This window comes from Triturus cristatus, chromosome 5_2 (assembly GCF_964204655.1).
Source record: "Triturus cristatus chromosome 5_2, aTriCri1.1, whole genome shotgun sequence".
NCBI lineage: Eukaryota > Metazoa > Chordata > Amphibia > Caudata > Salamandridae > Triturus > Triturus cristatus.
This window is the reverse complement of record NC_140588.1, coordinates 591,049,277-591,064,085: the sequence shown is the minus strand read 5'-3', so window position 1 is coordinate 591,064,085 and position 14,809 is coordinate 591,049,277.

The following is a 14,809-nucleotide window of genomic DNA, read 5'->3' as shown; positions in this document are numbered from 1 at the left end:
AAGAGAGGGGGTGGAAGCAATGTCGTCCCGCTTTTTACTTACAAAAGTTGGAAAACGTTTACTGTGTGGGAGCTATGGCTGGATTTCTGAAAAGTGTATTGAGAAAAAAGAAGTATAACTGCCTAAACAGGAAGTTGGTCAATATACATTATTACTTCTATTTCCTATAGACTGATAGGATCGAGATCTCTGTATAGATGGAACTATTTGTATATATATGCCTAAATGTATTTTTTAACTATGTTACTTTTATGATTTTTAATGTGAAAAATTGAATAAAGTATATATTTGATTTGATTTGATTTGTTATATTAGCCAGAGACCAAAGGCAGTGTCAGTGGAATAGGGAATGGATTTTAAAGCATGGACAATGACAACACTTTGAACTCATCTCAGGTCATTTCCAGCAGGCTCTGGATCCACAGAAATTGAGCACAGGCAATGGGCAAAGGCCTTGCCCTGTTCCTAGTGCTTGTAGTGCATGGTTTAAATCTGGGAGCAGAGATCATTGGGCAAGGATGGGCCAGTGGGTGTGATGAAAAGTTACATCTTGTGTCATGTTGTTAGATCTCTCTATGCATGGCCATAAGTCATGTGCAGCTGGGTCTTTCTGTAGCAAGAGGCCAAGGGACAAGATAACAAAAAGAAAATAATTTACTGAAAAAACATGGCAGTTTATTCAGATTATTCCACAGACATTCTTCATGGAATGCAATGGCTAAGATTCAGAATCTAAACAATGTCATTTCATTAGTGTTTGTGAGCTCCACAGCCATAACTCCTCCCCTTACATTGCCCATGACTTCCCACATGACACCAAAGATGATATCGCCAAACGCAACAATAAAGAGCAGTGACATAATGTGTCACAATGATATATTTGATGTCACGGCTTAAGCTGCTAATTAGCAAGGTGGCTGAGCACAGAGAATGACTGAAGATCACACCCAGCACTCAGAATATGCTATTATGAAAGATGGTATCACTGGGCTCTATGACACAACAGACTGACCACAGGGCTATTATGAAGGTCAAGTCTAGCGTCCAGAAAGCACTCGATATGGCCAAATGATGTGAGCACTGGACTATGTCCAAGCCCAGAGAGCACTTCTGAAGGCCATAAATAACTGCCATTTAGTAAAGGGTGTAAAGTGCAGGGTCCATACACACAGCCAAATCCATGTGCAGCAATCCTTGGAGTAGAAGCATTGAGTAGAGGGTCTGAATAAAAAACAGCCCCTTTATCCATTGACTTTTTGAGATACCAAATTAGGGATTGGAGCTCAGTATCCCTTCCTCAGTGTATGATGTGACTGAGCACCAGACCCTGTGCTTGGAGCTGGATGGCTTCAGCCAAAACGTTCTCTGGCTCTGCTTCTCTTCTTCTCAAAGAACAAAGGTCGAAGCCTCCTCACAAATCCTAATAAAAAGGGCCAATAGTTAAGACCACTGGACTACACGGTGCAGTGTCTTTGTGCACCTTCAGGTATGTCATCTTTGATGCCAATTTGATGTGACTTCACCTGTAATGTTATCTGTGATTCAATTTTTGATGTGAGCTCCCTCATAATGATGGGCCACTTCAGAGCACTTTGTGTGAGGGAAGAGGTGGTTTTAAAGAGGCTAGACAAGAGTTAGATATCAGGAGCCAGTTAGTAGGATTCGAAGAACGAGTCATGGTATCAGCACTTCCAGAACTCCAGACATTCTGCTTTGAATGTGAAGACAGAGGGAAAGAGATCCATAAGGTTGAGCCATTTGAACTGACAGAAGTTTGTCACCCTTCCTTGGCAGACCGGAAGTGTATGATGGATAGCCAGAGGTTGCTGATTGAATGGAAACACCCAAGTGACACATTTGTGGCATACTGTGAGAGGCTTCAAGTAGAGTGCTCGAGGCCATGAATTCAACTCATCGAGTGACTGAGAGAGCAGGGACTCATACAATGAGTGGTGGGATCCATTCCTTTCGGACCATGAGTGGATGCTACTAATCATTTCTCTGTTTGTACCGGATGTCCCATTAGTACCACAAAGAGTTTTTATTGCAACAATTGCTGATGGACGAACTTACATTCAACTTTGACATAAATTTTGCTTGGTTCTCATATATTCATCAATTTATTAATTTAGCAATTTTATTGAAGCTTTCTCTTGATTCAGGTTAAAGGCAACCCATTCCTTACACAGGCAAACATGCGTTTAACTGTGATTAAAGTATACCCAAGTGTACATTTTTTTGCAACTAACAGCGCTGTACGTGCTAGTTCCGTTCATTAAAGGATAGCAGTGTTGTATGCCAAAGGCCCAGGTAGTGGGGTTTAGGTTTTTAGTAAGCGATTGATAGCCAGTGATATTGGTAACAAGGATTTCACCAGTACACTCAATAACAATTTTCATAAAAGTTATTTATATGACTTCACCATTTGAGACACTGTTTGAAAGAGAACAATTAAATATTTGAGAAAACCAGTATTTTGCTTTGGACGAGGAACGTAATAGCAGTTAATTATTACTGTTATAATTGGAGAAAAAGCACTCCACAGTTCTTAGGGTGGCCTGAGGAGAAATCGCTGGAGCTGTGCTTTGTCGTCTATTAAAGCACAGCTGTTTGTCAATTAGAATGAGGGAAATGTCCCTGCTGTTTTAGACTGGTGTAATGGGCATGTTACACTATCAGGCAAATTGTGATCTGGGGGCGCAAAACCATCACAGCACGGCACTTCACGCAAAGCATCCCTGCTTCAGATACATCCATGAACACTTCAATTTCAAATATGAGTTTTAGAATTCAAGTTTTTTCAGATGTAGATTTGTTAAGTTGTGTTTGCAGCCATGTAAAAATTTACAACATAAAAATACCTATTCATTCAACATCATGAAATACTTTGTAAAAGTACAATGTTGCAAGAACATAAAATATTAAAGAGCATATATATGACCTGGTTTGCATCACGTTTGCAACGTGGTACATGCGCAATGCAAACCTTAAGTGAGATTTATGAAGCGACGCACGGCGACTTTGTGTGGCCCTGAGTGGCTCTAAAATCTGAGCTAATGCAACGTAGCGCAAATCGCTGCATTGCCTTACTCTGCCTTGGGAAGGCGTTCAATGGGCATTGCATGGGTGTTCACACGCTTTTCCCATGGATTGTGACGCCTTCACAGATCGACCATAATGGTGCAAGGGTGGTGCAAATGGTGCAAGATTGCCTGTGTTGGTGCTAGGCATCCAAAACGGTGTGATCCATTTGTTTCAGACCTTGAGTGGATGATACTGCAATTTGTGCTGAGTTCTGTTACTCTGGATTTATGAATCCACTCGAGGCAACGCAGGGTGGCCTTGCGTGGCTTCATAAACCACTTTTTGGGATTGCGTTGCACATGCATCACGTTGCAAGGTGCAAGAGCAACACGACTCCCCTTATAAATATGTCCTAAAAGTACAGGAACAAATGCAGAATAAACTGGAGAATTACATTTTAAAAATCCCACAAAAGGACATTTTTGAACTCCCACATCTTTTCAATCAGCTTCGTGTTTTCAGCTCCAATTTCAAAAAATGAAGTTCACAATAATCGTGTATTCATGCAGCTTAAGCACACCGGGCCCCATTTGTCGTTACATGCTGTTGTTGATCATTCAATAAAGTGCCTAAATACTTAACTGTATTGCACATGCGCAGTCTCACAACTTTATATTCAGCAGTCCCACAGTCTTCGAAGCCAAACGGTTTGGAAATATGGCGACCCTTTCCCTGAGGAACAGAAGTAAGTTAATGTTTGGGTCACAGCTTCTATTTATTCTATTTTCTAAGAGTTTGTACAACTCGAAATAAAAAAAATGCATACAACAAACACCTGGACGGTGCTTAATCTGTGCCAGAGGCTTCCGGTATTAGACACAAGCACTCCTTTATTTGGGGACCTGAACATATTATCAATTATCTGGTCTAAAAAATGATGTCACCTTTAAGGCCGCGTGATACTTGTGATATTGGTAATGGAACACAGGGGTGGGCATGTAGTTTGATTAGCTAGTTTGAATTCTGTTGGTCATAATATGTCTAAGGCTTTATCATGATACACATTTTGCCAAGGAAAATGCATGTATTGTTACTATGGCTCTGCAAGACGTTATCTTTCATATACAACTCAAATACAATTGTAAACGTCATACTTATTTAATTTGTATTGTGCTAGGCAGTACTTTCCAATTCAATTTTCGCAATAAAGTGATATTGCGGCTTCGAAATGTGCTGTATGGAGATTGAGAAAGTGTACACACATGTTGGCACAACTGTGTAAATTAAAAACATTAAGTCAGTAGGCATAAAACGATATAATCAATTATGTGATAAGAAAAGGCATTGTCCACGCAGCAGATTAGGCATTAGCATTTAGAAGGCAAAATTAATCCCTAAAATGTCATAGGAAAGGATTACGCATTTTCCATAGCCCGGGTCCTGCTTTCTGTTGTTCACATTTACTCTGGAATAAAACTGCAGTCGTCCCTTCACAATGGTCGCCAAGTCTGCCTCGATCTCCCTACGCCCACTGTACAGATACATTGAATTCGGTTTTAAAGAAATCTACTTCCATAATTGTATCTTTTTGTGCTATTGAGGGCAATTTTTGTAATCCCTTATGTAAGGTGTTGGCAATATGTAATATTCAAATGTTTGACTGCAAGGTGTGTTTTGTCTGGACTCAGATGGTTGAGGGAGGCAGTTTGAAGGTCGGCATGGGGGAATGAACAAAGGGTGACATACATGCCAGCGCCGAAGACCATTTTGTAAAGGGGGAAATCGCGCTCATTGAAGTTTTGGAATGCTACCTTGAGAAAAGTAATCCGGAGACGAAGAGAAAAGTTATTCTGCACGTATTCATTGAAGGGCCGACAGTTTTGATGTCTTTAGAATCGTAGAAGATGTTCTGTGGCTTATGCAAAGGGGACTATTCCTAGTATTTTTTTATCACACCGAATGACACACATTTCTATTTCTATATATATCAGGCAGTAGATGTAAATGTCAAATGCACACAAACGAATTATTCTCTTTCTTCTTCATATTCCGAGAGGGCCTTGCTTTGAATCCAACTCAAATACCCATAATACGTCCATGATGAAGGCTGAACCTTTTCAGACAACACTTGAAAATACACAAAAGGTTTTACAGATCAGCAATATGGCAGTTAGATATTCATTGCCACAACAACTGTCCAATGCAAAAGCAAAACGCTGCCTCAACAGACTCTGACTTGCAGGGGCTATCAAAAGTCGACCAGTCATTGCATACTCTTGAAAGGTGGTGTACAGCAGTACTTATTGTTCAGGCAGCACATGTATCATTCAAAATAAATATATATTGTCCAAGCAGTATTAATCTTTAAAAAAAAAAAGATTTTAATATAGCCTTTCAGCCCGCCGTAGCAGGCTACACCGGCTATTAAAGGCCCGCTCCAGCGTTAAAGGCCCGAGCCGAAGGCAGGAGACTTTAACATGGAGCAGGACTTTAATAGCCGGCATAGCCCAGCTACGAAGGGCTATAAGGCTATTAGAACATTCTGCAACTAGAGGGCAGAATGTTCCAACAAAGAAAACAAAGGCCTCTCAGAGTTCGAGGGGTTTAAATTCCCTGGGGCTCCGAGAGGGCTTTGAAAAAAACATTGGAATGTTGCTCTGCGGACCTTTACCGACCTGTAAAAGTATGGAGCACTCCATTGTCTACAATGGTGCTCCCAACAATCCAATGTTCTAATTTTAATTCTAACATTTTTCTTCTGTTTGCGTGTCTGTATTTCAGTTTTTAGTGCATGGAACTACGGAAACAAAATCATGGTACACCACAATTTATAGCCAAGTGCAGTTTCTTTTTGGCACTCTTTTTTTACCTGGTTCAGTTCCTTGCACTATCTCTTCTTGTGGCTAAACAGAAGAATTGTGTGTGGGACCATGTTGGTAGCTGGTGAACACACAGTTCTTTAGCTGCTCTTCACAGAAAGAGGTAGGTTTTACAGTCTTGGCCTGGTGGGAGGAATGACCAATGGTAAGAGCAGGTTCAAAGACCAACTTTTTGTAGCCATATTTTCATGGGAATTGGGAGGAGTTATTAAATGGCAAATGGAGGTTGCAATTCAAGGACTCCATGTAGCAATGCAGGATGCAGTGTATGGACTCACAGGGCCTGCTTTAAGGCAGTGCAAGGGGTGCAGCCGCACTGGGCGCTGACCGCGGGTGCGGGGGGTGCTGTATTTTGCAATAACTTACAATTTCAAAACACCTTCTGCAGAGTTCCTTGTGCATCCAGCTTTCATTCAGCAACAAGAATGTCAAGGTAACTCTTGCGATTAACGTTCTTGTTAGACAGAGAGATCGGAGTTTTGTCTAGTGGCATAAAGTAGCACAGAGGGTGCTGCAAAGAACACGTACCCTGCAAATCACGAATCTGTATTTTGTATGGATAGTTGGGTGGATTAATGCTTTTGTCACAGAAGTCCTTGTGCTACCGCAATGCATAAGTTACATCCTTACTGTAGAACAGTGACTGTTACGAACTGTCTTCAAAGACCTGCCTGCAAACTTCATAAAATAGTTAGGACGTTATGTTTTTTCCCCTGTCTTTAATTATCTATTTCTGATGTTGCAAAAAAAAGGTTTCATTTGGGTAGGTAAGCATTCTTATTAGTAAATCCAGCTTATACCAGTGCTTTAAAATGAATGAAATGTATATAAGTGAGGGTCTATGGAGAGGTAAGGGACATTTTTGCCCAGTGGAAGTCAGGGAATCTGAGGAGGAGGTCAAGGGGGGTGGGGAGGATGCGCCAAAACTGATTGTCGCACCTGCAGCCATGAGCGCTAGGGCCGGGCATGCCACTGGCAACTGAATATCTAGAGCAACACTGAAAACAGTAACACAGACTCTCACAGAAATTCTGCAAAGACATATTGAGCCTGATTCACAAAGATAAACTGACGGGTTTATGTAAGTTGACTATTGTTTTAGGTATTCACAAACTCTGAATTATTAGTAAGTTTACGAATGCGGAGATTTAGCCGTCGAGGATGAGATATCCTTTTATGCGCAACGTTCTCCACCCAGCTGCGGACTCTCAGCAGGCTTTATTAACACTGAAGGCCTCCAAATAAAGGGAAGATACCACCTTACGAGATATTTTCCTCTACTAGCAGCTCAGAAAAACTTTGAAAGCACATTTCTCAACATTCCCCAAAACACCCCCACACCCTCGGCTCTGAATTTGACTTACAAATCACCATCTCCTCGAGGCCTGATCACAAAACTATATAATGGAACCACTAAGGGGGGGCTGATTTATGAGTCACAAGCTAGAGAGAAATGGGAACAAGATCTTAGTACACCTTTACCTGACAATATTTGGGGACAGTGTCTTCCTCAAATTTAACAGTTCGATACAGGCTACTGCGCTTCAAATATTTGCAGTGAGCACGCTTTAACCTGACTAGGCTTCATTTTATGGGTCTGATGGATGATCAGGTGGGTTTTGGTGTCACCATTCTAGGACAGCCTGCTTCCACAAAGCATGGTCTTGTACCCCAATAGCTACAACCTGAGCTTCAATATTCAAAACCTTACACCAAATACTATCAATTAATTTGACCCTTTCCCAGCTTCAGGTCCTGCTGTGTTATACCAAAGATATTCCCAAAGCAACATGTAGATTTGCTGCCGGGCTCTTCTCCTTGCAAAAAGGAGCGTGGCCCCTGAAAGAAAAAGACTGGATTGAAGATCTAATTAATTTACTGCCACAACGTGAAGGACATCTATGGCACTCCACTGCGTGATACTTAATGACTGAGAAATATTTGTTCACCCATGTGAGCTTATCTATTAGTCACCAGAGACCAAGATTCCCAGGTCCCTACCTAAACTTTTAACATGGGAAAAGTGATGCAAAAATGGCGCAAGGGGCTTGTAAATCTGCCCCATAAAGTTTAGGTAGGGTCCTGGGAATGAAATGTAACATGATATACTGTTGGTGGGCCTCACGATTTATTATCTGAATGTTTATTCCTGTGTACTTGAAGGGATATACTTCCTGCGTTTTTGTATGCCCACTAACCCATGATGACACAATAGCGTCTTTGAGGTATATATGTTGAATTTGCTGATGGGAAATGTTAAATGTTGTCTTACGAAATCATATTTTTTTTTTAAGTCTACAATAACCTTCAAATTCACAGAAGAACATGAGCTGAAGATAAAGCACACGTATCCTTCCTGACTCCGTACCCCAAACCAATAATAATTACCAGGATAGAATAATTCGGGGAGAGGAGAAACACACAGAAGCGGCTTTCTGTAGTCAATCAGAAGTCTATAATCGGCAGAGAACCAAATTGCAAATAGATGCAGATACTAGGCAAAATCACTAATATTTGTAATTAAGTAATTGTTAAGAGCTTCTCCCTAGCACATACTTCTCTGCTTTTCAAGTATTTTTCAGCTAAATGTCTTTTAGGTTTCATGATACTGGATGGATGGAAGTAATGGTAAAGCATTTATATAGGTTATTGGTAAACATGTGAAGTATATAATTAGTTTCTGTAGGAAAATTCCCCTTTTTGCCTGTGTTGCCCCTGCTTTTTCCCTGATTCTATTACATGTTTTTGGAGTTGTCCAGAACCCGGTGTAGGTGTTCTGACCTCCACAAACATGCTGAATTGGAATACTCTTAAATGGCATATTTAACTTACCTGTAAGACCCAATTATAGGGTTCCAAGTGTACCTAGGACTTGTAAGTTAAATGTCACTAGTGGATTGCTGCACCCATTGTACCACCACTAGAGTGACAGTGCCAAACATGACTGCAGGTTTTCCACCGGTATCCTGGATGTGCAGGTTTAAACTGCAAATTCAACCTGTCAAACTAACCCCTTTTGTCAGACCTAAAACCCTCCTTTAAAACGTTAATAAGCCACTCCTAAGTAGGGGTGGGCGGAATTTGCGAAATTCACTTTCGCAAACTATCGTGAAAATGTTAAAAATCTCCGCAAACACGCGGAAATATCGCAAAGCCGCAGAAGTTTTTTTCCCGCCCGTTCGCGGTATTTTCTGCATGATCGCGGCTCGCCAACTTACCCATGCGGTTGCTCACGGGCGTGAGATCTCAATCATCTCATACTCTCGCGGTGCATGATCGCGAGAAGAAAGACGTGATCGCGCGACGAATGACGTGATTGCGTGACAAATGACGTTAATGCAGGCACGAATTGTCGCGAGACAGCGCAAATGGCTACCAACAATCCAACATCTCGTGGAGAACGCGACCGGATCGGGAAAACTTGTCAGTGAACACGGGGATTCAGTAAGGCGATCTCGCGCGAGAATGTATTCTTTTAAAGCGCGAGCAAGAAAAAAAAATTCCGGTAAGATGCGGATTGCGGAAATTTTTACATTTTTGCGCTCTCCGTGGAACGCGAAAATGTCAAATTATCACGAGCGGAACTGAATTTTAGCCCAGGCCTACTCCTAAGTAGGCCTTAAATGCTCATAAGGCAGGATGCATGATATTTAAAAGTATGGCATTCAAAGGTTTAATGTTAAACATGTCCTTACAGTGACAACGCCCTAAATGCTATTTCCACTGTAGCATGGCTAGCTGCCCATAGGAAAGCATTGTGATACATTATTACAAATAATAATGTTATCTCCTCCTAGAAATCAGATAAATAAACGAACTGTTGGAAATTCAATTCATTGGTAAATTCGGATTTGCGCCCCAAAAAATTTTCAAGTGTTTTTTAAAAGTTAGCTTCAACCTGCCAAAAGCCTCTAGATGCCCATTTGCATGAGCTACCAACTGTCAAACAGGACCAATATAGCTCTTTGATGAGATGTGAATTGTCTCCCAGAGCTGAGAGAAAGGCCTTGGATGTGGGGAGAGGTTGACCGTCCTGCCCCTTGACAGGATAACCGGGGGGCTCTGGCAAGCCCATTTCACATTTTCAAAGGATGCCTATGCTGCCACTGGCAGATGTAGCTCACAGCTGGAACTGCCATCTGTATTGTACTCCTAGCCAGCCAGGCACCACTCCGAGTGGGAGAGGAGCTGCCCTCAGAACTGGCAGACACAGGAGAGGGCTTGCTTTATTCTCTGAACACACCTTTAAGATGAGCACAGGAGCTTCATAGAAGGGAAGAAAGGTTCTGCCAAGTTGGGTTTAGATAGAAAGAGGCATTCTGGGATTGTTCGCAGTAGAGCACACAGAAACGTCTGTAAAGGTGGGTAGGGTTACCCCTGAAAACCTTTTCCCTGTTGGTTAGGGAGGGACCCAGAGCCACCATCACCCACAGACTAATGTCAGGCATACATGTGCACCCACTTTAGATCACTTCTGGACCTGTGGAAGATAGAAGAAGGATTTCATCTGCTATTGAGACCTATGAGGAGATATCCTGGGGTTTGACTACTCCCACTTGTACCAAGGGCCAGTGGAAATCTCTAAACTTGACGAGCATGTACTCCACCAGGGCAACCATATACTTTCACCATTGCCTTTTTTTTAGTAAATCCTGTTCACCAAAGTCAATATCAGTGCATGGGTTGGAAGTGAAAACCTATGACCAGGATGAACCTGGCCTCTGTGTTCGTTTCCTGGTTCATCACTGTCAGCCTTAACTCAAACCTAGGTACTTGTCAAGCACAACTAGATGACCGCAGTTAGTGCTTTACTCTTTTTTTGCTGTTTTTATTTAACACTATCCAAATTCATGTCTCTGGTTCATTTTATTGGATTTTAATTATTTGGGTGTCATTTTGTTCATTGCGATATCTACTTTATAGATTAGAGAGGGATTTTTATTGGGCTTGTGTTCTGTGCCAGTGGTTAGGCACAGGTTTAAATTACTGAATAGTATACTGAATCTAACATGAATAGTGACATTATTGGACATGGTGGTGGACTACCATCGACCCCAACTAATAATCCACCATCTCAATGTTTCCAGAGAGGCATCAATATGTTCAATAATTGATTTACAGTCTAAATATCTTCGAGCTGTAGGTCTATACAGCTATTACTTTATAGATTAAGAAATCTGTTCAAAATCATGCAACAGTTCTAATTTAAGATTCATCCAAAGCTATGCAGTCATACCTTGGAGGAGACTGTTGACAAGTGTAGTTGCCACAAGATAAACAAGAGGTTTTTCAAGGAACGGTCACAGATCCAAAGAACAGATTGTACAGTCGTACAGACCGACAGATGTGTGATTGCAAGAGTTCATGGAATGTTATCTGTGACCTGATGATTTAGGACATTTTATTAAAGCATATATACTGTATAGACTCCTGTGAACTCTTATTAAACACAGCTGAAACTGTTTTTTTTCTCTTTCTCCCCCCCCCCCAATCGGTTGATCAATCGATCTGGGCCAGTAAGGACTGCTCCTTGAACCGGGTCACCTCACGTGTCTTCCCCAAACCGGAAAGGAGGCTGTCTATTCCTGGCGACACTTTGGCCACTGCTCCTAAAAAGCCCCTGGTCTACTCACCACACCGATCTCTCCTACACACGGGCTAACAGCTAACACCCCAGCCAACCCACTGAGGTCAGACACATTATTCACTTTAATCACGTGGACCAATAGTTAACACCCTAGCCAACCACTGAGGTTAGACACAATATTCAATAAAGTCATCAACCCGGGTTTTGCCTTGGTAGTCTACATCATTTCTCTACAGACTTCTGTGCTGAATCGCACCTTAATCCCTTCACAAGCGCACCCCCTCCGTCCAACTAATTAGAGACAGTATGGCAACCACCACTTCATCCTGCCCCTCCCTTTCCAAAGGACTAAAACCACACGGCCTGAACTCCTTCTCCATCATTTCCCCCCCCAACTTCACCCCTAAAGCAAAAAGTAACCTTAAACACCGGCTGATCAGACAACACCCAGCAACCCTAATTGCGGACACATACTATTGCTCTTCCAAAGGTCAGATAAAAATTGACCTCATTTTCTACACCATGAGACCTGCTAACTGGAACAACATCCTCAAGACACATCTGCACATATCTAAAATAACCAACACGACCCACAGCTGCAAACTTACGATCACACTCCCTGATCACCCCAAACTTAGCGGCAACACCTCCATAACCATATACACCAATGGCACAGTCTTGATCCAAGCCAATAACGACAACCTAGAAGCCTTCGACTCCCTCTTCCCCTCACGCCGCGACGCTCCTCCACTTTCTCATAGCTCCAGACCGTCCACCCTCTTATTCCCGAAAAGAAGGCCCCGCCATGCGATTGCACAGGAAACTCACAAGACCCCCACCATGCCAGACAACCTCCCCCCTCCAGACACCATTCGACACTCCGTTCACCCCTCCCAGAGAGGATTCAACTCTCTAACACACCCCCAATTAAATCAGAGCCCCGACATAGACGTGACTTCCCAAGCCCATTCCAACCAACACCCACCTCCCCCTTCCATAACCCAACACCCCCACAAGACCTCTGTCTTGCAAGCCTGCCTCCTCCCACCAAAGTCCATCCTCCACCTGGTTTAACCCTCCCCAACAGCACCCAACTTGCTCCCCCCACCCATTCGTAATGGATACCACAACACAGATCAGGCCCTCCAACCCCCGAGCAACACCCACCCCCACCTTCCTTAATCACCCACGCTCAACAAACAACCTGTGATCTCAGGTTGCTACCCTTGAAGCCTATTGCTTTCCCTCCACTGCCACACAAGAGATGGCAGTGGGACCCCCGCCGAGACCGCCCATTCTCAATATCCAGGACTTTCCATAGAGGAAATTGGGGCAACTCCAATATCAAAAGTCAATGCAGAGAATCCAGCCCACACCTATACCTGACACCCCCATTCACGGACACCACTCGCGCAAAGCCGCCTAATATCCAACCGCATAGATCTTCCATGACCCCCAACTCGACTCAGTCCCAGAGAACCAGAAACTAAAGAGTCGCAACACCCGTCCGAGACGCCTCTTCCCCTCCCTACTTAAAGACGAACCAGCGACTGGCCCTGCTAGAGAGCCAGCTAGAAATAGTAATTCTGGGCCTCTCAGAAATAGTACGGAACCTCACCACACTCGGAAAACCTACCCAACATCCACTTCCGACTCCACTACCCACCAGCACTAATCACTCAAGGCCTCATGAGACCCAACGGCTCAGCTGGAACACAACCCCCCTCCCAAACCAGGCTCAAAGACCCATAAGAACAAGAGCCTCCTTGTCCTCTAATGAAGCGATAGATCTTGCCTACACATTTGACACAACCACTACTGTCACCTCTGGATCCAAGATTCAGGTGATCACTGGTATGAGAAGAGACTGCCCTCCCACCAGACCCATAAGACTACCAGCCCTCCTCACTAATATCTCCAGAGCTCCCTTAAAGAAGAACCCCAATAACGAGAGTTCCAACACCAACTGCATGCTCATCAACGGTAAACAACGTTTACCCCAAAACCTTTTCCCCGCTTGGAATCACAACACGGTCGTTACAACGAACGCGTTGTGATTCCGCATACCATTACTTCGCAAGTCAGAAGGGGGGGAAGGTGTTGGATTTAAAATCCCCTAGTGTCCGCACAGACTGGAGTTGGAATAGTAAATTATACTATTCCACCATCCAGCGCCCCCCCCTCCGCAAGTCGTTGTTCCGACTTGCGGAGTAATGGTATGCGGAATCACAACGCGGTTGTTGTAACAACCGCGTTGTGATTCCAAGCGGGGAAAAAGGCGGCGGAATAACGTCGTAGAGTCTCATCAACTGCAGGTCGGCATCCAAACATGCAACCGAATTGGCAGAGACCATCCTCACACATGACATTGACATCACGTTCATCACCGAAACTTGGCTAAACGAGTTCTCTCCCCCAATTATGGACATTCTTGTGCCCCCGGATCTCGCTATCTCCTATCTTACACAAAGACAGAAAAAAACAGAGAGGAGTGGGTATAGCAATCATACACAAGAACAGCATCTCTGTAACGGAAACTGACTCCCTCAAATATAACTCTTTCGAATGTCTTACTACAACCATTAAGATGAGTGACAAAAACTCACTACTCTGTCATCTCCTCTACCATCCACCAAAAAACACCTCTTCCTTCGGAGAGCACTTCTCCGACCTATTAACTCATTCCTCACTCCATGGCTCAAACAACATACTTCTGGGCGACCTCAACTTAAACTGGAAAGATGAAAACATCGTGCTAATCAAAACCCCCAAAGATCTTATAAGCAACCTCAATCTGACCCAACACTGCACCGAGGAAACCCACAACAAAGGTTCTATCCTCGACGCCATTATCGCTCATGCAGACACAGTCTCCATCGACCACACCTTGCCTGTGAACTGGTCTGATCACCATATCATTTTGTTCCACCTAAACCAAAGGATCCAAGACAAACACGTGACTCGGGACCCATCGTGCTGGGTGAGAATTCTAAGCCAAATCCCTCTTGTTGACCTGGAGGAAAGGGTAAGCTCCCTCCTCCCCTTACACACAGATGAATTATCAGCAACTGAACTCACTTCTCAGTATAGCTCCACCATGACCTCCATTATGGACCAAATAGCCCCCCTGAAAATAAAAAGAGTCAGAAACATTCCTTCCAGATCATGGTTCAATGCAGACTTAAACTCAGAAAGAAGAGAACTAAGAGCGGCGGAAAGACTGTGGCAAAACAACCCGTCCACAATCCTACGAGCTAGACTCAAAGCAGTAAGAGGGAAATACAACAAACACATAAAAATGAATAAACGTCCTTTTGCA